Here is a 22,247-nt window from a genome sequence, read left to right as displayed (position 1 = left end):
GCTCCTCTCAGTATTCCTTGGGAGTCTCTGCTTATCCTCTAGAACACAGGATTTTCTGGCACCTTCGGGACCAAAGCCAAGTACCCCTTAGCTGCAACCACTGAGGTGGAGTGAAGTCTCCTGGAGTCACACTTGCACAGCTGTTTGTAAGAAGTGGAATGCCTCCTAACGGTTGGTAAGTACTATGATTAGGAATGGAATCACTGGCTCTCCAACTCTTCTTCAAAAATTAGTATTGTAGTTGTAGAAAGGAGCTGTACAACATGTTGGTTTATGCGTACCATGCATGTTGTGCTCCAACTTTGAAAGTCAAGGCCAAAGAGATTTACAGAGTGGATGTCCCTCACTCGTGCTCACTTTGCCAGACTTAAAAAACACTTGATACTCTGGTGGTGTGTAAGGGTATGCAAATGTATTTTTAATTTACGTTTCTGTGGTTACTAGTGAGGATAAGCACTGGAGATGCATAGACCATACTGTTTTAAATTGCTTTTTAGCATGTGTTGATTTCTTACAGTACTCCTCTTAACTTTTTGCTTTACATAATTTAAAATTTGGTATTAGATGTGTGCAGATGTTACGCATACCACATATTTTCTTTTTAACAGGTTTTTTTTTTTTTTTTTTTTGGGTCCGGTCGTGGGGCCTGAACTCTGGGCCTGGGCACTGTCCCTCAGCTCTTCAGCTCAAGGCTAGTGCTCTACCACTTGAGCCACAGTGCCACTTCCGGCTTTTTTCTTATGTGGTGCTGAGGAATCGAACCCAGGACCTCTGGCATGCAAGGCAAGTGCTCTACCACTGAGCCACCTTCCCAGCCCCTTTAACAGGTTTTTTAAACATCTTTCCCTGTCAGTATTTTTTTTTAGTGTGTGTCATTGCTTTTTATGGTCCCATAGAATTTCACTATCTCCTCCAGACTTAGTTTCTAAATTATTCCTCTCTCCCTCCTTCCTTCCCTCTCTCTCTCCCTCCCTCCCTCCCTCCCTCCTTTCCTTCCTTCCTTCCTTCCTTCCTTCCTTCCTTCCTTCCTTCCTTCCTTCCTTCCTTCCTTCCTTCCTTTTCTTCCTTCCTTCCTCCTCATCTGTTTCTTCCTCCCCTTTCTTCTCTCCTCCTCCTCCTCCTCCTCTTCCTCCTCCTCCATTTCCTCAGCACTGGAATTTGAACTCAGGGCCTTTGTTAGCTACACAAATGTTTTACCATCTGAGCCATATCCCAGATCCTTTTGTTGCTTTAATTGTGTTTCAGGTAGATTCTTGCATTGCCTGCCCTCAGAGCTGGCTTCAGACTGTGACTCTTATGACCTGTCTCACAGATGAGATCAAAAATGGGATCAAAGTTGTATGCTAGCATTCTTTGATTTTTGTTTGAGAAGGTGTGTGCATGGGTTTCTTAGTATGTGTGTGTATATATATATTAGTGTGTATATTAGTATACATTATATTAGCATATATTTATAATATAATCACATTATATTTATATTATATAAACATATATTATATATAAAATCCAGGCTGGCCTAGGGAGGCAATATTTCTTTGTGTGTTTGTTTTTCTCTTTTTCTTTCTTTCTTTCTTTCTCTCTCTCCCTTCCTTCCTTTCTTTCTTTCTTTCCTTTCTTTCTTTTCTTTCTTTCTTTCTTTCTTTCTTTCTTTCTTTCTTTCTTTCTTTCTTTCTTTCTTTCTTTCTTTCTTTCTTTCTTTCTTTCTTTCTTTTCTTTCTTTCTTTCTTTCCTTCCTTCCTTCCTTCTTCCTCCCTCCCTCCCTCCCTCCCTCCCTCCCTCTCTCTCTTGCTTTCTTGCTTTTTCAGTTTCTGTGGTTTATTTAAGCCCAAATAAAAGGTGTATGTGAGACATGTATTTGTTTTCTTCACTGTGCTGCCTGGCTTTGGGATTGGGATTGGTGACTCTGATGGCTAGCTGGGCTGCTCTTTCCAGGATGGCTCTTCGGTTCTTGGAGGTAATATTGTGGGCAATCTCAGTGCAGTAAGACTTGTGGCACATGAGCAGCACTTCCAGCTCCTTGACATTGTGGAGTAGGAACTTCCGGAATCCACTGGGCAGCATGTTCTTTGTTTTCTTGTTACTCCCATAACCAATGTTGGGCATCAAGATCTGGCCCTTGAATCTCTTCTGCACCCTGTTGTCTATGCCCCTGGGTTTCTGCCAGTTATGCTTAATCTTGACTGGTGGTGGATGTGCCGGAGCCTGCCTGCAACAAAAGGGAATCCTGAATTAGGGGGCGAGGACGGAAAAATAAAGACATAAGACAAAGGATGGGGTCGGGAGGTCTGCAGCTCAAGACTGCAGCACCGTTTATTTTTAACTTTTTCTAATATATACTATTAGAAGTCAAGAGGTAACATAAGGTTACAATAGTCCAGAAAAACAAGGAAAATTTCAGTAAAAACAGAGTGCAGTAAAACAAGACAAGATCAACTGGTAGAAAGTAAAACAAACTCTGCAGACATAGCAAAGCAATCCTGGGCACCTGGTGCTTTGTTTTTTTTTTTTGGGGTCCGGTCATGGGGCCTGAACTCTGGGCCTGGGCGCTGTCCCTCAGCTCTTCAGCTCAAGGCTAGCGCTCTACCACTTGAGCCACAGCACCACTTCCGGCTTTTTGCTTACATGGTGCTGAGGAATCAAACCCAGGGCTTCTGGCATGCAAGGCATGCGCTCTACCACTGAGCCACCTTCCCAGCCCAAACACCTGGTGTTTTTTAAGTAAACCAGCTCCTTGTACGTGCCTTCAAGTGAGCACAGGGGTCAAGATGACCTTAGAGCTTTACTGTCGGCTCCCAACATGGATGAACTTCTTGGTTCCCTTTTTGATGATCTTGGGCTTCACCAGAGGTCTGAGGGCGGCCTCTTGTTTCCAAAGTAGCTAAGATTATAGGTTTGAAGACTGTCCCAACCTTCTTTGCTTCTAATTTCTTATTACCTACATTTAAGTTCTTAATTCATTTAGTTCCATCTTTACCATTTAATGAGGCTGTTTTTTTCTTTGAGAATTATTAGTTGTCTCATAAAAACAAAACAGAATCAACCAAGCAAGTCCCAAACTAGCCTTACAGAAAATTCCCTTGTTTGGGTGGGGGTTTAGCTTGTCTAAACAAGTACAAGGCCCTGAGTTCTGATCCTCAGCACCACCACCAACACACACACACACACACACACACACACACACACACACACACACACACACACACAATCTCCCATAACATCTACTTTTCTAGCTTCACCTTTGTTCCATTTTATTTTTTTACTTTAATAAATATGAGTTTTAGATGGAGTTTCCAGTTGCTGATAAACATCTCTATTTTAACAGTGTTTATGTTCACAAAGCAATTGCATTATTTTCTCTCACAGCTTCAAAACAGCAATTTTGATTTCTTTGTTTTGACCCAATCATCTCTGTTTTTCCTTATAATTCTAAAACTTCCCCATCATCATATATCATTGAATGACAAGGTCTAGTATTCCATCATGTGTCTATCATTTTCTTTTTCCTATTATTATTAGGCCATACAAAATTTCTGGTTTTTATTAGTGTAACCACCATTTTCTGAGTTTCCTATATAGGCTTACATGCTGTAACAAACAATTATGCAATTTCCCTTCCCAAAGTAGCTGAGTTACAAGGTGGAGAGAGTGGCAACATGTTCTACCCTGAGAAAGAACTCTATTGTGTTGTATCTTTTTTCTTCCCTGAACTCTTGTAAGTTGTCCACTTATGAAACAGTATTCAAAGAAGTAATTGCTGGTGCAAGACAAATCTAGCTGCAAAGGTGAACATGCAGAACAGTGTTCTAAGAAAACACCCAGTCATAAATGCCTGAATGTTCCACTGTAAACCCTTTTCTTTTTTCAGAAGCACTTGTTCCTTGTTGCTCACTACTGCTCTATTGCTTTAACTCAAAGTATACCTTTTTTGTTGCTGTATCTATTTGCCTATATCTATCTATCAATCTATCATGTATCTGCCTATCTATCCTCCCCACCCTCTCTCGCTGACACCAGGACTTGAACCCAGGGCTTCAGGCTTTGGTAGGCCCTCTTGCTCATGGCTGGCACTCTACCACTTGAGGCAAGCCTTGAGTCTGTCTTTTTGCTGGCTAATTGGAGATGGAGTCTCTTGGCTTTTTCTGCCCAGACTGGCTTCAAACTATGATTATTCAGAACTCAGCCTTTTGAAATCCCATGTTTCTGTCTGATTCCCCTGTGGCCTTGTCAAATGTTTTCTGTAGCAAGATACAAGCACCCTTGAGAAACTGAGACTTCAGAAGTCTCACTCCTTGGATCTGATGTTCCCTTCTTAGACTGTGACACATGGTTTGCAGTTCTGTAATTTCCCCAAATCTTCAGCCAAAACAGGGCAGCAGAATCTAATATTAAATTACATCCCTCTATTTCCCAGAATAATTTGTGGGATAATTTGAGGGTCCCAGTTCAAGTATAGTGAGCATGGGTCTTCTACATGGGTTTGTACCCATTAGAAGAGTGATCTTTTGAGTTTGTCATACATATACAACATACACAGACCTATATCCCAAGAATAAGCATTAATTCTCAGGAAATACATGTTCTAAAATTATATTGAGAAGAGAAGGAGAGGACCATTTAATTGTCACATTGGATGAGGCTTTCATGTCTTTTCTTCCATCTGTAAGTCGTTTAATTTAGTGCTTGGGCTAGCCAGAGCACTAGTAATAGAGCTACTGACTCTTCAGTGGCACTTCTTTGTTTTCCAGAAAACAGACTTAGAAGTGCCCAGTCTGGCAAGGTCTCACTTGAATGCCAGCAGGACCTTTGCTCCTGTTGTCATAGAGAAAGCAAAGGACAAACTTTTTCCTTTAACAGATTCATTTTTTATAATAGTTTGTTCTTGTTATATATATATATATATATTATATATATATATATTATATATATATATATATATTTGCTCTTTAAGTGATTATCTCAGAGAAAATCATTGCTGAGTTGAGCATGATGGTGCGCACCTATAATGCCGGCACTCCAGAGGCTAGGGCGGGAGCTTGGCTTGAGAGTCACAAGTTCCAAGCAAGCCCAAGCTATGTAGAAATACCTGTCTCAAAAAGAAAAAGAAGGTGGCTGGGAAGGTGGCTTAGTGGTAGAGTGCTTGCCTGGCATGCATGAGGCCCTGGGTTCAATTCCTCAGCAGCACATAAGCAGAAAAAAAAGCCAGAAGTGGCACTGTGGTTCCAGTGGTAGAGCGCTAGTCTTGAGCTGAAAAGCTGAGGGACAGCGCCCAGGCCCAGAGTTCAGTCCCCATGACCGGCAAAAAAAAATAAAAAAGAAAAAGAAAAAGAAAAAAATAGCATTATTGTCATCTGGCATTATTTAGTAGGAATTAACTGTCACTCACTAGTGCCCAGTGACTATCATTTAATCAATTTAATTTAATCATTTAATTTAATTTAAACTTCATGAAGTAGATATTATTCTATTTACTGTCAAATGAGAAAACATAGTCACAGTCTGGTATCACCCCCATTGTTTAGATTAGGGTTAGATTTGAAGTTTGTTTGATTACAAAGTTCATGTTTGTTGTCAAGCTATCACCACTTTAGAAAGTTTTCGGTTGTTTGATAAAATTTGGACTGTGTAGTTGTCCTATCTGAGAATAGAATTTTGAATGCTGCGATATTTTTCAGTTTACATTTGTTTGTTTGTTTTTTCTTTTTTTGGGTCCGGTTGTGGGGCCTGAACTGTTGGCCTGGGCACTATCCCTCAGCTCTTCAGCTCAAGGCTAGCGCTCTACCACCTGAGCCACAGCGCCACTTCTGGCTTTTTTTTTCTTTTTGCTTATGTGGTGCTGAGGAATCAAACCCAGGACCTCAGGCATGCAAGGCAAGCGCTGACTGAGCCACCTTCCCAGCCCTCAGTTTACATTTATAATTCTAAGTTAATAATTGTTCAGTTTATGTTTATAATTGTAAGTTAATAATTGCCTTATGGCATTTGTACTCTAGAACTTAGAATACAGGAGAGAAGATGGTTTCTTTCATTTTAGGAGAAATGTCTGTTAAGATAACTATTCATACTAGTAAATGGTTATTTGTACAGCTGGATACCAGGTAAATACACTTTGACCTTATTTTCAGGTTTCATGTTAAACATGACTTCTTCAAGTCTTGCAGGCTGGGGCAGAGCCCTTTGGGTTACAAACCATGTTTGTATTTCCTTCATAGTCCATTTAACTTTTACTTTCAAGTCTGACCTGCTCAGAAATGGAGTCTATCTTACCCCGCCCACATTCACACCCCTTTGCTATCTTGCGGGAAAGTGATCTGAGTCCTGACTCTTGTCTTTAGGCTCTGTTTGCTAGTCTTGTTTCTGGTAATACTATCTTAGTTTGGGCTCCCCTAAAAGCCCCAAATTAGACTTTTGGTATTATGACTTCTAATAGCAATGTCCTCAGGGTGAATGGAACACTTTCTAGTAGCCTGGTGAGGGCAGGTGGGACAAGGAAGTGAACGATGCCATTAATGAGTGCATTTGTATTGTGATAAAGTATATAGTATAAAGTTTGCCATCCAACCCATTTCTAACCATCTTGACAGCTTGGCCATTTTGGGTACACTCAGGTTTGTGGAACTATCCTTGCCATCCTTTCTTTTTCAAATGACATTGTATGCCCATAAACACTAACTCTCAGCTCCCTTCCCCTCCTAGCCCTTGCCAACTCCACTGTGGTTAGAACTCAGGGCCTTGTGCTTTCTATGTGCAAGTGCTGAACTGGAGCACAATCCTCTTTGCCTTTTGCTGTGTTTTGGTTTTGTGAGGTAGAGTCTTGCGTTTTTGCCCAGGCTGGCTTTGAACTGTACTCTTTCTGTTTCTGCTTTCCAAGTAGCTGGGGTTACAGGTATGAACCACCACTCTGGGCTCTCTTTTATATATATATTCAAGAGTGATTTCCTAGTAAAGCGTAAGTACACCTCAAAGCATGAGAGGCAATTGGCTAAAAGTCAGCTGTCTTAATGAGAATAGTACATTTCAAGGGAGAGGTGAGCAGCTAGATAAGGGGCCAACTGTATGTTAGTTGTCAGGACTTGAGGGTCTTTTTCTTTGTTGTTTTTCTTTTGTGTGTAGGTACTGAGGCTTGAACGCAGGGCCTGGGTGTTGTTCTTTAGCTTTTTCACTCAAGACTGCTGCTCTACTGTCTGAGCCATAGCTTCACTTTTGAGTTTTTGCTAGTTAATTGGAGATAAGAGTTCCCAGACCTTCCTGCCTGGGCTGACTTTAAATTACAATCCTCATATCTCAGCTTCCTGAGTATCTAGGATTACAGGTGTGAGCTACCAGTGCCCTCCTGGCTTAGGGTTGGAGGTATTAATTCAACAGTGTGATGTTAGTGAATGGGAATTGAAATGAGACTCAATTCCTGTGGCCATCTCCAAATAAGCTGGTTATAGTTCCAAGGTTTTTCTTTTTCCCTCCTTTCCCTTTCCCCTTCCCTTCACTTTCTCCTTCCCTTCCCTTTCTCCTTCCCTTCCCTTTCCCCTTCCCTTTCCTTTCCCTTTCCCTTCCCTTTCTCCTTCCCTTCCCTTCCTTTTCTTCTTTCTTTCTTTCATTCTGCCTGCCTGCCTTCTTCCTTCCTTCCTTCCTTCCTCCCTCCCTCCCTCCCTCCCTCCCTCCCTGCCTCCCTCCCTTCTTCCTTCTTTCCTGCTTTTTCGACAGGATGTCAGTATGTAGTCCAGCGAGGCCTGGGATTCACTATTATAGTAAAGACTAGCCTCAGACTGTGTATCCTTCTGCCTCAGCCTCCTACACAGTGGGATTATAGGCATGAATCACCATGCCCAGATGAAAATATTTTTTTTTCTAATTGACTGATATACACAGCTTCTGAATTATTTTTCTTATTCCCACTCTGTGCTTTCTACACTATTCTCCATAGTGCTAACAATCATATTTTCTGATGTACAGGTTTGAATATGCCCATTTTTCCTTGAAACACTTTTGGTATTGTCATTGGGCTACGGAATTAAATTCTTGAGAACTTTATGTGGCCATTCCTAACCTATAGAATTCTTCTGCTTCTCTTCTCTTAGATTCAGCCAAACCTCTCTCATCGTGTACATGATGACAGATTGCACTCTTTTAGCTTTAGTGTTGCTAGGGATTGAGACAAGGGTTTTGGTCACCTGAGGTGAAGGCTGTACCACTGAGCCCCATCCCCATCCCCAGACCAAACGCTTTCATCACCTTGAACTTCTCTCATGCAGTTACCAAGGTTCTCAGTGTTTTCTTAATTGGCAAAAGCTGATGTTCTCACAGAGGCTTATCTCCTCTCTGAAGTTTTCTCTCATCTGTCCTCTACAGAACTAATCTTTTGCCTCCTGTTTACTGGTTGGATATTCATCCTGGCATGAAGCTTCTGATATTGAATTTTTAGTATTTGTGTAGTTCTCTTTAGATGTCAAGCTAGACCAGTCCCCATTATTGCATACACTTAAAAATGTGTTTTGCATTAATAATGACTAATTAAGTGACTGGCAAAGCTTATTAAAAAGACAGAGACAAACTAATGAATCTCTACAGATGATGCAAGTCATGGTGTGATAGGTTATCTGGGTTTTTGAGTGCTTTTAAAGAGAAATAAGTAGTAGTTCAAAACACTATTTTGATGTTATAGTGCAGGTCAATGTCAGATCTCACCACTAGAAGGAACCCTATTGCAACTTACATCTAGTAGGAAATTGAGGGTGCTCAGCAGGTGTGCCAACCATAGAAAAGAGGTGAACAGACAGGAGCAAATTCATGGAGCATGATCAACATTTAGTAGCACATACACCAGGTCCCTGGACATCTGCATGTACATTAGGTGTTAAGAAGGGACCTGTCTTTTTTTTTTTTTTTTTTTTTTGGGTCCGGTCGTGGGGCCTGAACTCTGGGCCTGGGTGCTGTCCCTCAGCTCTTCAGCTCAAGGCTAGCGCTCCACCACTTGAGCCACAGCACCACTTCTGGCTTTTTTCCTTTTGCTTATGTGGTGCTGAGGAATCAAACCCAGGGCCTCAGGCATGCAAGGCAAGCGCTTCTACCACTGAGCCAACTTCCCAGCCCATGTCTTTTTTTTTTTTAAACAATTCTTCTCTGTAGTATCAGAGGACTCCTTCAGGACCCCAAACTCATCTGAAATAACATTTATCTTATGAGATGTTTATTTATTTGCTACCTAGTCTTTAAACTCTGAGTTTTGCACTAGCTAGGAATGTACTTTTAACTCCTGAGCCATGCTCCTATTCCTTTATTGCATTAGTTATTCTTGTGGTAGGGGGCTGAAGATTTTGTTCCTACTGGCCTCATACCACTATCTTCCTGCCACATGACAGGCTTGTGTCACCAGCGTAGTTATTGATTGGGATGGGGTCTCCCTAACTTTCTTTTTGCCTTTGCTGGCCTTGTTCTTCACCTCCAGAGTAGCTAGAATTACAGGCTTGAACAATTGCTCCCAGCTTCCAAAGATGTTTTGAAACAAAGGTAAGGTATTATGTGCTGCTTAGGATAGTACCTATCACTTTAGTACTCAACAAATAAAAACACAATGAAAATAACAATAGGAATGGTAATAACAACTTTTGTAAGAACTGTTGCTGACACAGATAAACTTTGTAAAGATTCATCCTTCCCTCCTTTTATTCTTTTTCTTTTTTTCTTCCTTCCTTTCTCTTTCCCTTTTTTTTTTTAAATTGTGAAAATACTGTACAGAGGGGTTACAATTACATGGGCAAGATCATGAGTACATTTCTTACCAAGCATTGTGGCCTCCTCCTTTGTTTCCCCTTCCCATCCCTTCCCATCTTCCTCCTGCCCCCTCCCCCACCCAATTCTCCTCCCCCACACCAAAATTGTAAAGTTCATTTTCGACATAACGACTTGTACATCTCATTGTTGCAATGGGTCCACCTGTATCCCTATTTAAACGATTTGTTTTTTCCCTTCCCCTCCACAAATTATACCAACATCAAATACAGTGAAAGTGGGGGAGGGACATACAAAGCAACAGAGAAGTAATCTTATAAATGTGTTAGAAACAATCACCTGAAAGAAAAAAAAAATTGAATACATATCTTAGGGTTCATTTCCCTAACATCAACTTATCTGACCTTTTCTACTTGACTCAGACATATACTATTATTGCAAATAAGGGAAACCATGGGACCTATGTTTCTTTGGGCCTGGCTTACTTCACTTAATATAATTTTTTCCAAGTCTTTCCATTTCCTAACAAATGGGGCAATGTCATTCTTTCTGATGGAGGCATAGAATTCCATTGTGAATATATACCACATTTTCTTGATCCATTCATCTACTGAGGGGCATCTGGGTTGGTTCCATATCTTAGCTCTGGTAAATAATGCTGCAATAAACATAGTCGTGCTGGTAGCTTTTGTGTGGCCTTGTTTGTGATCATTTGGGTAAATGCCCAAAAGTGGGATTGCTGGGTCATAGGGGAGCTCTATGTGGAATCTTTTGAGGAACTTCCATACTACTTTCCAAATTGGTTGAACAAGTTTACACTCCCACCAACAGCTTTCTCTTTCCCTCCCTCCCTCCCTCCCTCCCTCCCTCCCTTCCTTCCTTTCTTTCTTCTTTTTCTCTCCTTCCTTCCTTCCTTCCTTCCTTCCTTCCTTCCTTTCTTTCTTTCTTTCTTTCTTTCTTTCTTTCTTTCTTTCTTTCTTTCTTTCTTTCTTTCTTTCTTTCTTTCTTTCTTTCTTTCTGTCTTTCTTTCTTTCTTTCTTTCTTTCTTTTTCTTTCTTTCTGTGCAAGTCTTGGGGTTTGAACTTAGGACTTGGAGACTGTCTGCTCAAGGCCTAGTGCTCTACCACTTGAGCCACAGTTCCACTTAGAAATAAAAATTTCATGGGGCTGGGAAGGTGGCTCAGTGGTAGAGTGCTTGCCTTGCATGCCTGAGGCCCTGGGTTCGATTCCTCATCACCACATAAGCAAAAAGAAAAAAGCCGGAAGTGGCTCAAGAGGTAGAGTGCTAGCCTTGAGCTGAAGAGCTGAGGGACAGTGCCCAGGCCCAGAGTTCAGGCCCCGTGACCGGACCCAAAAAAAAAAAAAAAATTCATGGATTTCCATTCCCATACTGGCTTTGAACTGTGAACCTCAGATCTTAGCTTCCTTAGTAGCTAGAATTGCAAGCATGAGCTATTGGCACCTGGTTGAATTCTGTTGGCTATTAAAGGAAACAGCTAGGTGTTTGTAAACTATGGTATATCAACAAAGTGATAGACATCATCCCATTTGTTATTGTCAAAAGCTACTTCTCAGAGCAAGACAAAGAAAGGTCTTGAAGTATCTTTTTTTCTGATCAGAGAGTTCGTGTACAGTGAAAAATGAAAACATTTTGCATGCTGGGAAAAGGGCTCAAGTTGGAAGTGCATGTTCTTTGGTTTCCATATAGTTGACTAGAAGACAGAACCAAGCAATCCAACAATACGCTATTTCTGCAAGACCCTAAAGAAAGCAACCTTGGCATTCTGAAATAATTTCCTCACAAAAGTTCAGTTTTCTTCTATTAATCATGTTCAGGCAGAAAAACAGCCAATGTTTTTCTTCATTTTTTGAAATGAGCCTGTATTACCAGGATTTGTAAATACTTCGTTTGGTAATTTATTTCAGATCCAAACTGCAAGATTTCACTGAAAGTACAAAGTTCAGTTTCATTGGGTAATGTATCCAGTCTTATCTCACTTAAATTTTCTGGCTTGTAAATAACAATTATCTGGCTGCCTCTTGTTATGGAGTAATTTAGTGAGAATTCTTTCAAAGTCATACTGTTCTGCCTACCAGAGAACATGATGTGAGGTCTAATGAACTTGAACATTCCTACCCCTAGCCTTGCTGGCAGAATCCCATGTCTATTTCTAATTATGAATCTGTTCTCTGTAGCTCCCTCCCCTCCCTTCCCTTCCACCACAGTGTGATTTCCAGTATTCTGTTGGTTTATTGGGGATGAGTCTCACAGACTTTCCTGCCTGGGCTGGCTTTGAACCAAGATCCTCAGATGTCAGCCTCCTGAGTAGGATTACAGGCATGAGCCACTAGTGGCTGGGTATCTGTAGCTTTCTTTAGTAGGTAGGTTCCTGGTCTCTCCAACTTCTTGGGGTGCTCATACAGCTTGGGCTTTGTTCTTACAGCTTCATGTATTGTCCTCTCAGGAACTTATAGTAAGGTCTCAAAATCTACCTTACAGTCTGGCCTCGCACTTTCCTTTGAAATGCCAGTTTCCTCTTTTACTCTGTAATTCTTGCATTCTGCATGCATGCAAAACTAGTAACACATTGCCAAGGTATGCAACCTGCAAAAATAGCTGGGCCTCTTCATGTCATGGTTACAGAGTCCTCTAAATGCCTGGATGGATGCACATAGGGAAATATTTTCTGCAGAAACAAATTCTGGGGAAGTACTTCCCTAGGGAATCCTGGGTGACTTGAATCTCTTCTCCGAGCAAAATCTTTCAAAATAATTTAGTTTTATACTTTTGAGCCTGTGAAGAGTGAGGTGTAAAGCCATCAGGGCATCTTCCTGAAGTTTCCACCACTTTCTAATAGCATCTCCAACTGGTGATCAAGTCTTCCAATGTATGAATATTTGGTAACCATTTACTATACTTAACCCATGATGATCCTTGCATATCCAAAATAAATCCTGTATGTTTAGGGTATGAGATGCTTTTTAATGTTTATTTAGTTTGCTGATCTCTCATTGAAGATTTCTGCATCTGTTTTTTTTTTAAAATCAGGGATACAAGTTCTATATTTCTTTTATTATACTATCTTTTTTATATTAGAGTGGTACTAACCTCATATATATATTTTTTTTTTTGGTTATGGGGCTTGTACTCTGGACTTGGATGCTGTCTTTCAGCTATTCAGCTCAAGGTGAGTGCTATACCACTTGAGCCACAGTACCACTTTCGGTTTTCTGGTGGTTAATTGGAGATAAGAGTCTTATGGATTTTTCTGCCTGGGTTGGCTTTGAACTGTGATCCTTAGATCTCAACCTCCTGAGTAGGTAGGATTATAGGTGTGAGCCACTGGCGCCAGCTAGAATGATTTTTAAGGTGTTCCTTCTGTCTAGGAAGAATTTAGGAACTTTTCTTCATGTAGGCTGGACTTCTGATAAATTCTACTAACATTTTTCTTTTTTTGTATTTTCTTTTTCAAAAAATATATTTTTATTGTAAAGATAGTGTACAGAGGGGTTAGTTACATGAATAAGGTAATGTGTGCATTTACTATTGAGCACTGTTACCTCCTCTTTTGTTTTTCCCTAACATCTTTTCCCTCCCCTCTCCCCACACTTCCCCCCAACTCCTTCCCTTCCCCAACCTGGCCAAGTTATAAAGTTCATTTTCAACATGGTGTTTGTTCATCTAATTGTTACAATGGGTCAGCCTGTATCCTTATTTTAGCATTTTCTTATATCTCTTCCCCTCCCCAAATTAGAAAAATGTATATACAAGATGCAGGACACCAGAATCAAATACTGTGAAAACAGGGGTTATACATTAGGGGAAGAACATACAAAAGAAACCAAAAAATCGCATGGCACATTACAAGTACATTAGAAACAACAGCAATGAAGATAAAACCTCTTATGTCCCTATCTTGGGGTTCATTTCACTTAGCATCATCTTAGTCATATGTATATAATTTTTGACCTTTTCTGCTTGTCCCAGTCATTTTTTAAAATGTTGAAGTGTCTTTTACTTCATCTGTGGTAGATGGTTAAACTGAATATAGTATTCTAATTGGCATTGTTTTCCTTTGAATTCTTTGAATATATTACGCCACTATCTGTTATGCACTGTCTCCATTGTTTCTGATGTGAAGCCAGTTAAGCTTATAGAGACGTTGCATAATTGAGGAATCACATTTGTCTTGCTGCTTAAAATTTTTTTCCCTTAGGCTTTTTTAACTGTGGCTTATTTGTAGAGCTCTTTGTGTTTATCCTCTCCTTGAATTTGTTTGGTTTCCAGGATATGTAGATTCATGTTTATAAAGATAAACAATATGGCCATTTATATCTATTTCTTCTTTAAGCATTTTCTACTCTCTTTTCTCTTTGTTCTCATTCTGGCACTACTACATGGATATTTAAGAGATTCTTCATTTGTTTGAGATTCTGTTTATCTTTATTCTTTTTGCTCCCAGGTATGATTTCATAATGTAAGCATGGCATGCCATGGGAAGAAGCAAAATAAATGCTTCAGGACATTTTCCAGGCACAGACATGAGCTCCTGTCTGGGAGAATGATCCACCAGAATACACCTCTTACCAGAATTGTTTAATAATTATGCAAACCTCTAACCCTCTACGCCAAATTCTTCATCTATTTAAACTTAAATAGATTGGACAGAGAAAGGGAATGGCTCAAGTCCAAGCTCAGCTCCAAGTTTGTAACTCTATCTAGCATGTTAAGATAAATAGAAAAGATGCAGTTCTATTTGTAGAAGGAATGTAAAAGTGACTGTCGAAAAGTTCTTTTTGAAGCAGGATTAATAATCAAAAACTCTACAACACCAACTAGGAGAATTTAATTCAATGCATGTCAGGCTCAGACTTAGTCATCCCTCTTCTCACCCATCTTCCCCATCTTCCCCCTCAGAATATTGGTAAAAGTACTTCTGAAGCAAGATGGAAGGGAAGCATTTCACACAATGCATATGGCTAAGATAAATACAAGTTGAAGCCTAAGATAAAACAAATTTAAAGTGTGATTATTACCATTGATACAAAACTCATTTCATCAGTAAATATTGTGCCCCAAAGAGTTAGTTTCATAATAGTTTTCCTTCTGAAGATTCCACAGTATCCTCCTTCCAACGTTGACCTCACTGATAGCAGTGGAGTCTTCTGGGAGGTGAAGAAGCTCAGGGGAGCTCAGGAGGCTTGTGCCCCACCCTCAGCAGCTGGGATCAGAACACGAGGACGCAGTGGAAGCTGAAGCACAAAAGCCCTCAATATTGAAGCAGCCATTTGTTGGTCAGATGCAGACTGTAGAATAATTACAACATGATTATAAGAGAGAATTATCCACCCCCCATATCTTGTCTCTACTTTTTTTCCCCACTCTTCAATTAAAATCATTTCTATCGACTTATATCAGTTATATGGGGAGAAGGGATTGCATGGTAACATTTTCATGCATGTCTTGTCTCCATTTTCATTTCTGCCCCTTCCCTTCTAGACACCAGAAAAAGTCTCTGGGATAAAATACAGCAGGAAACTAGTAACTGTGGGATCTGATTTCAGCAATATGAAGCAGATACAATAAGGGGAGAAAGTTCCCTGAGTAGTGACAGGGCCCTCTTCCCTGTGCCACATCTGCTCAGACAGCCACTCACTGGTTTGCTGAAAAAATGGAGTGTTTTTACAGCTCCGCTTTATTTAATAATTGTAGGAAGTGGAGGAAAGGCTCAAGTGGAAGAGGATAAGCCTTGAGCAAAAAGTAAGGGGAGGAGGCCCTGAGTGAAGCCCAATACTAAACACACACACACACACACACACATACAAAAAATGGCTGCATGAAGACAAACATTATATTCTTCCAATATCAACACTTGTGTTTCTTTCTGATGGAACGCAGATAATTTCATATCTGTGTTACTCTTTTGTGGGTGATAATTAAATTATAATTCTATAATTCAAATGCCTATTCATCTATACCAGAACTTGAACAGATAACAATGAAAGCTTTATTTTAACATATTTATATCATTTGTTTTCAAGTAGTCTAAAAAAATCTGGTTTGCATAGCAGTTTCTTAAGTGGGACAGGTATCTTCAGTTTTTTGTTTTTTGTTTTTTTTTTGTTGGTCATGGGGCTTGATCTCTGGGCCTGGGCGCTATCTCTCAGCTCTTCAGCTCAAAGCAAGCATTCTACCACTTGAGCCACAGGGCCACTTCTGGTTTTCTGAGTGGTTTATTAGAGATAAAAGACTCACAGACTTTCCTGCCCAGGCTGGCTTTGAACTGAGATCCTCACATCTCAGACTCCTGAGAAGCTAGGATTACAGGACAGCTGGCTTACAAAATGAGATGAGGTCTTACTAATTTTTTGCCCAGGCTGGCCTTTAACCATAATCCTCCTGATCTATGCTTCCCTAGGAGCTAAGATTACAAGCATGAGCTAGTGCACCCTGTAATAATTTTATTATTGTTTTTTGCTTATGTGGTACTGAAGAATTGAACCCAGGGCCTCATGCATGCTAGGCAAGCACTCCACCCTATCCCAGTAATCATTTAAACAAAATAAAACTCTGTAACTTGTACACTCAAATAAATCCTTTGTTGTTATGTGTGAATACATAGACAAAGAGAAAATCCACAAAAAACCCCCACAAAAAACTGCCTCCAATTACTCCCATCAGCAGTCCTGAATATGGTATCAGCTAACAATAAGGTAAACTACCTTTTCTAGATCAAAAGGTTATGTTCTCTCTCATAAGCTTCCCAGTAACCTCGAGGTAACTTTTATTACTCTATTACTTTGATTACATGGACAACAAAATGGCCCATAAAACGATTACACTTAATCTCGAAACATCCCCTTCCTTATAAAAAGAGAATAGGTTCAGAAAATTCTGATTTGTAACTTAATGGCTGTGACACTGAACAATTTAACTTCTGACTCTTGACATTGTCATACTGGAAAACAGGAAAATGAATGATGGTGACAGGTAACTTGAAAGATGGGATGAAGTAATTCATGTAAAAGTGAACACATAAATACTACAAATATATCCTCTTGTTTTAAGAATAGCTGGATATGAACAGAAGACGCTGTGCAAAAGGAAATACATTCATTACCTCACTAATGTAATGTAATCCCTTCTGTACATCACCTTTACAATAACAGTAAAAGTAATTAATTAAAAAAAAATAGGTAAGTAGCAAGACAATCTAAGTAAGGTGGGAATATCCTGTCTCAAAAAAAAATTAAAAAACAAAGAAAAGCATAATAAAAGGACACCAACCTGATCTTCTGTCATAGGTTTGTTTTAGCATTTAGACAGAATTTGTACTCTCCACACTGTGGGATGTAAAGTGGGATGACCGTATCACCTGGAAAGCAAACACACAGATATTATCCTGAGGCAGGAAATGTGACTCTATCAATACAGCAGCCTCACTCATTCATTCCTGTCTGCTGATGCAGTTCCACACATTCACATCAAGATCTGAAACTACTTATAGAATAGCATTCTGACTGACTATGCAAAAAAAGTCTGCTTCAAAGCAGGGCACCGGTGGCTCACACCTGTAATCCTAGTTATTCAGGAGGCAGAGATCTGAGGGACAGGCCCAGGCCTAGAGTTCAAGCCCAAAGAATGACACCCTCCCCCCACCCAAAAGAAAAGTATGCTTCAAAGGTTTTTATGTAAATAAAATGATTCACTACTGTACCTAAAAATCATTTTTTTTTTAAATTGCCAAGATTGGCTTTGGAAGTGTACTTAAAACAATTTCAAATACACAGCAAGCCTGCAGAATGAGAGGGGAATAAATCCCAGTATCGTGCTTCCAAGATGAAGACATCAATCTTGATGATTTTCCTTGGTGATAACTATTCATACATAATCATCTATGCAGTGTATCAGAAAAGTAATTTCTCTATAGAAATGAACAAAAATCATGAGGTAAGTGGTTCAAATGCTTTGCTCACCTGCCTTTAGCTTAGTCACTCTTTGGCCAACACTTTCCACAATTCTAGCACTTTCATGTCCCAAGATCACTGGAAAACCATCCCTCAGAATCAGCTCCACTCAGGGTATAGGCATCAGTGTGGCAGACAGCAGTGCAATGATCTACAAGGAGATTAAAATAAAAGGCATCAGAGTGTGTGATCATGCAATTCTGGGAGAGTAGTCAAGTCAATGAAAAGTACTTTACCACACAAAGCATTCTGTTAACTTTGAGGGACATTTCATTCAGAGTTTAACTTCCTGAAAGTTAGTAGTGTTTGCAACCCAAGGAGTCCTCACAATGAATCCTGGTAGCATTTGCTGGTGGTGCATTTCTTTTTTTTTTTTTGCGGTTGTGGGGCTTGAACTCTGGGCCTGGGCGCTGTCCCTCAGCTCTTCAGCTCAGGGTGAGTGCTCTACCACTTGAGCTACAGCGCCACTTCCAGTTTTCTAGTGGCTTATTGGAGATAGGAGTCTCATGGTCTCTCCTGCCTGGGCTGGCTTTGAACCGCGATCCTCAGATCTCAGCCTCCTGAGTAGCTAGGATTACAGGCGTGAGCCACCGGCGCCCGGCTTGGTGGTGCATTTCTATGAAATGAAAAATGCCCCACTATTCTCTTTGTTTGTTCTGTAGGCAGGTTAAAGTAGGAGATGGTATTATGGGCACTGTATTTTCAGGTGTGAAAAGGAACATCATGGCTTTCTCATTGCTGGTTTCCTGTAGGGAAATAGGATTTCTTAAAAAAAAAAAAAAAATTGGCTAATTCTGAAATATGCCAGGTGTCTCCTGGAGTCTGGGTCCAAACTAAGAGCTTTCAGTCACAGCAGTCCTTTTCTGCCACCAAAGATAAGTAGTGCATAAGCCTTTAACTCCTCTCTCTCTGGCTCTCAAGAATCTTATCTTTCTGAGCCACTAAAGCATAGAACTCTCAGAGCTCTTGCACTGCTCTGCTTCTGGCCTGCATGTGTCTGTGAAGTGTAACATTCTTTGCCACCCATTAGCTGTTTCCCAGGAATGAGAACCGAACCCATCCTGTTGCAAACAGCTCACCTTACTTCCCAGGACAGACACTGTCTTCACTGGTGGCAAAACTCACAACCTGCTTAATTTGCCAACTTAAAGAGAGCTGTGAGGGCTGGGAAGTTGGCTCAGTGGTAGAGTGCTTGCCTCGCATGCCTGAGGCCCTGGGTTCGATTCCTCAGCACCACATAAGCAAAAAGAAAAAAAAAGCCAGGAAGTGGCGCTGTGGCTCAAGTGGCAGAGCACTAGGCTTGAGCTGAAGAGCTGAGGGACAGCACCTAGGCCCAGAGTTCAGGCCCCACGACCGGACCCAAAAAAAAAAAAAAAAAGAGAGAGCTGTGACCCTTTTTCTCAAATGTAACCTTTTCATAGGATATTAAGGAAACACCCACTACTTTCAAGCATTAACTTTATGTCTAAAAACAAGTAGAGAAGAGAATGCTGAAAGGAGCAAGTTTATAAATGTCAAGGCTAGAGTTGGCTGCCTTGTTCAAGAGACCGCTATTCAGAGGTAATTTCCTTTCTCTTGTGAGGCTGAGCAGCACAGGGAACACAAATCCACTGATGCCTGGCCCTGCTGCCATGAATCATCCATCAGAAAGCTCCACAATCAAGGGACTTCATTTGCTTATTGCTGTAGTTCATCTGGAGCCTCCTTCCAGATTTTCCTGGGGTGCTTCTAACAAAACTGAAAATCATTTCTTATTCTATTTCTAATACAACATACCTTTGAAATTATATATGTATATATATATATATATATATATATAGCAGAAAAGGAGTAGTTTATAAAACTACCTTAAACCCAAAAGACTGAAGTTATACATATTGCACTAACTCAGTAATCCTTGGGAATGGTTGCTTAGGTCCATTCCACACCTAAAATGCTGGAGGGAAATCCTGCAAAGATGAGCAGGGTTAAGAACAGGATGCTGTGATTCTAGGGCTGGAGAGACTTTCCATACCTTCTCCCTGACTCTGTCCTTTAAGACCTAATCTTTGTAGGCCTCAGACTTACTCATCTCTACAGAGACCTCATTGTGAGTCTTTTCTGTGTCTCAGGTGCATCATTACCTTAATTCGTACTTCATGAGCCTTTGGTGGAGCTACTGCTATCTCCTCTACGGAGAGAGGCTTTCCAGGCTCCGAAGCAACTGCAGCCTTGCACTTGATAACCTACAGCAAGGGAAGGAGAAAAAGAAAGTAAATTGTTTACTAATAAAATACTTAGTGGGGGGCTGGGAAGGTGGCTCAGTAGTAGAGTGCTTGCCTTGCACGCATGAGGCCTCAGCACCACATAAGCAAAAAGAAAAAAGCTGGAAGCGGCTCAAGAGGTAGAGCGCTAGCCTTGAGCTGAAGAGCTGAGGGACAGTGCCCAGGCCCAGAGTTCAGGCCCCACGACAGGCAAAAAAATAAAAAAAATAAATAAAATACTTAGTGGACAATTTGGGTACTGGTGAATGCTAACCTTTGAAAGTGTATCATAGTTTCACAGAGAGACATGTCCTTCTAAGGGATATGCAGAATTGTTTTAAGATTTCACATGAATAATATGCTTTAAAAAAGTGTACTTGAGATGGCTACCTCTTCACTCTATAAAAGCCTCTCTCAGCTAAAATCTGTATTCATCAACTATTCAATGACTATAATGCATAAAGAAGAGCAGATGAGGTGGGCATGGTGGTGTTCACCTATAATCAATCCCATCTACTCTAGAGGTAGGGATGAGAGGGATGGTGGTTTGTGGCCAGCCTGGGCAGAAAGAACCCCACAAGCTATTAACATTAATTTCACTTGTTCTTTTGTATGTTGTTACTGAAAAAATTAAAACTACATATGCAGCTGACTTATCTACAGCACAGAGTAGCACTGGGAAAGTTAGGTTTGGGTCTATTCACATGCTTCTGAAATGTGTTGGCAGAATCAAGGTCACAAATCCCCCAATTTATAGGAAACTTGAAAGTCAATAATTATGAGTGGAAGGAAGAACAGAAACATTGGGTGACACTTTTGGGAAAGCTCCACTTTTAAACTGGAGTGGAAGGTTGAAGAGGAGTTTGCCACAGAAGGTGATAAAACACCTACATAGGCTGATTCCCCAAAGTGAGGTATCTAGGGCAGCTTTTGTCAATGAAGTTTTACAAGAGTAAGTACAACAAAGTGTGGTGAAAAAAGAGAGGTGAACTTACATAGATACAAAAAGCAGCCTACATAAGTAATGTAACTACAAATATTGCCTTTAAAATTAAAGCAGCAAAAGCTGCATGTTTAAAACTGAAAGCCCTTTCACAATGTCTCATTTCTTTTAAACTTTAACATTTCAGAACCTTCTAGAAAATATCCCAAGTGTGCAATGTGATCAGCAACAGAGGCTGATGGCCTGTCTGGCTTGTGTAATGTTTTCCAGGGCCCGGGGACCGAAGTGTGCCAACAGACCCAGGGCGCAGAACCACGTCGGCTCCCCACTGGGCATCGGGTGTTGACCACAAGCACGTCGGACTTGGGAAGGCCGCGCTCCGACCTTTGCTCTGATTGGCGGAGAGCCCGCAGAGCCGCTGTGCAAGGCTTTCGGGAGGAGGCTGCTCTCGGGGGCCGCGGCCCCGCCGTCCAGGGGACCCCGGCGTCCTCCCCCAAGCAGCACAGCGACGAGCGGGGCGGACGCCATCCACGGAGGATCGGGCCGAACAAGCCGGACCCAGAAGGACCGAAGGTTCGAGGCCCGCGCCGGCCGGCCCCGGGCTCCCGGCCCCGCTCCTCCCGCCCGACCCGCGCCCCGGTCTCCCGACGCTGCTGCAGAGAGCAGAGGAAGCCGCGTTGCAAGCCCGGGTCCCAAAGCCTCCCTTCCTCTCCTTCGCGTGCTGGCCGGGGATCCTGTTATCCAAGCCCGCGCGCTCCCGGGCTGGGGACCCGCAGCCACCTGTGCCCCCCTTCCCGCCTCGGGACCCATCGCGCGCCCGGGGATACCTGGTTCGCCATGTCGGGTCTGCGCAGAAGTCCCGGATGGACAGCCTGAGCCTGGGATGTGGGCGGGGCAAGCGTGGAGGCGGGCCTGGGCGGTGCTGCCTCCCGCGGAGCATGCGCGGAGGCGGGGCTCGGCAGCGTGGGAGACAGGTGGGAACCGGAAGTGCGGGGTGAAAAACGGAAGTATACCTGGTGCATGCTTGTCTGCGGTGGCTTCCAGCCTGGCGGGCCACCCGGCGACGCCTTCGTGGGTCATTCGCTAGGCTCGTTGCAAGTTACCCTGGTTGGCAATCTCCCCATGTGGGGTCAGCCTAGGAACCGCGAGGGTAGAGGGGAGCTGTGGCCTGGCCCGGAGCACGTGACCGGAAGTCGGTCGCTGCCCTCCCTCGGCCGAGGCCTTCTTCCTTTCCACACTCCTGTGGCCCGCCACAGCGAGGGACCGGCGCGAGCGGGCGCACGAGGGAGGGCTTTCTAGAAACCTCCCCAGTGCCATTGCCCCTGCTCCTGACGGGTGGGTAGGGTTTCTGGGAGCAGCAGGACGGGGTT

General features: G+C 41.9%; 1 long non-coding RNA gene and 1 pseudogene across 2 annotated transcripts; both read right to left on the bottom strand.

Moving 5' to 3' along the window:
• Window positions 1–1,815: 1,815 nt before the first annotated feature.
• LOC122127085 lies at window positions 1,816–6,207 on the bottom strand (annotated as a pseudogene).
• Window positions 6,208–14,548: 8,341 nt separating this feature from the next.
• On the bottom strand, window positions 14,549–21,769 carry LOC122127181. Of its 2 annotated transcripts, XR_006151089.1 has the most exons (5): window positions 21,705–21,769; window positions 19,815–19,916; window positions 17,701–17,842; window positions 17,012–17,099; window positions 14,549–15,030 (listed from the first exon to the last, which is right to left on the bottom strand). It is a non-coding gene; the product is annotated as an uncharacterized LOC122127181 (long non-coding RNA). The 2 variants fall into 2 exon arrangements; XR_006151090.1 differs by lacking the exon at window positions 19,815–19,916 and having other exon boundaries at window positions 21,705–21,719.
• Between the last annotated feature and the right edge of the window lie 478 nt (window positions 21,770–22,247).

This window comes from Dipodomys spectabilis, unplaced genomic scaffold (genome assembly GCF_019054845.1).
Source record: "Dipodomys spectabilis isolate Male_0828 unplaced genomic scaffold, ASM1905484v1 ptg000297l, whole genome shotgun sequence".
NCBI lineage: Eukaryota > Metazoa > Chordata > Mammalia > Rodentia > Heteromyidae > Dipodomys > Dipodomys spectabilis.
This window is presented reverse-complemented; position numbering and strand designations above follow the sequence as displayed.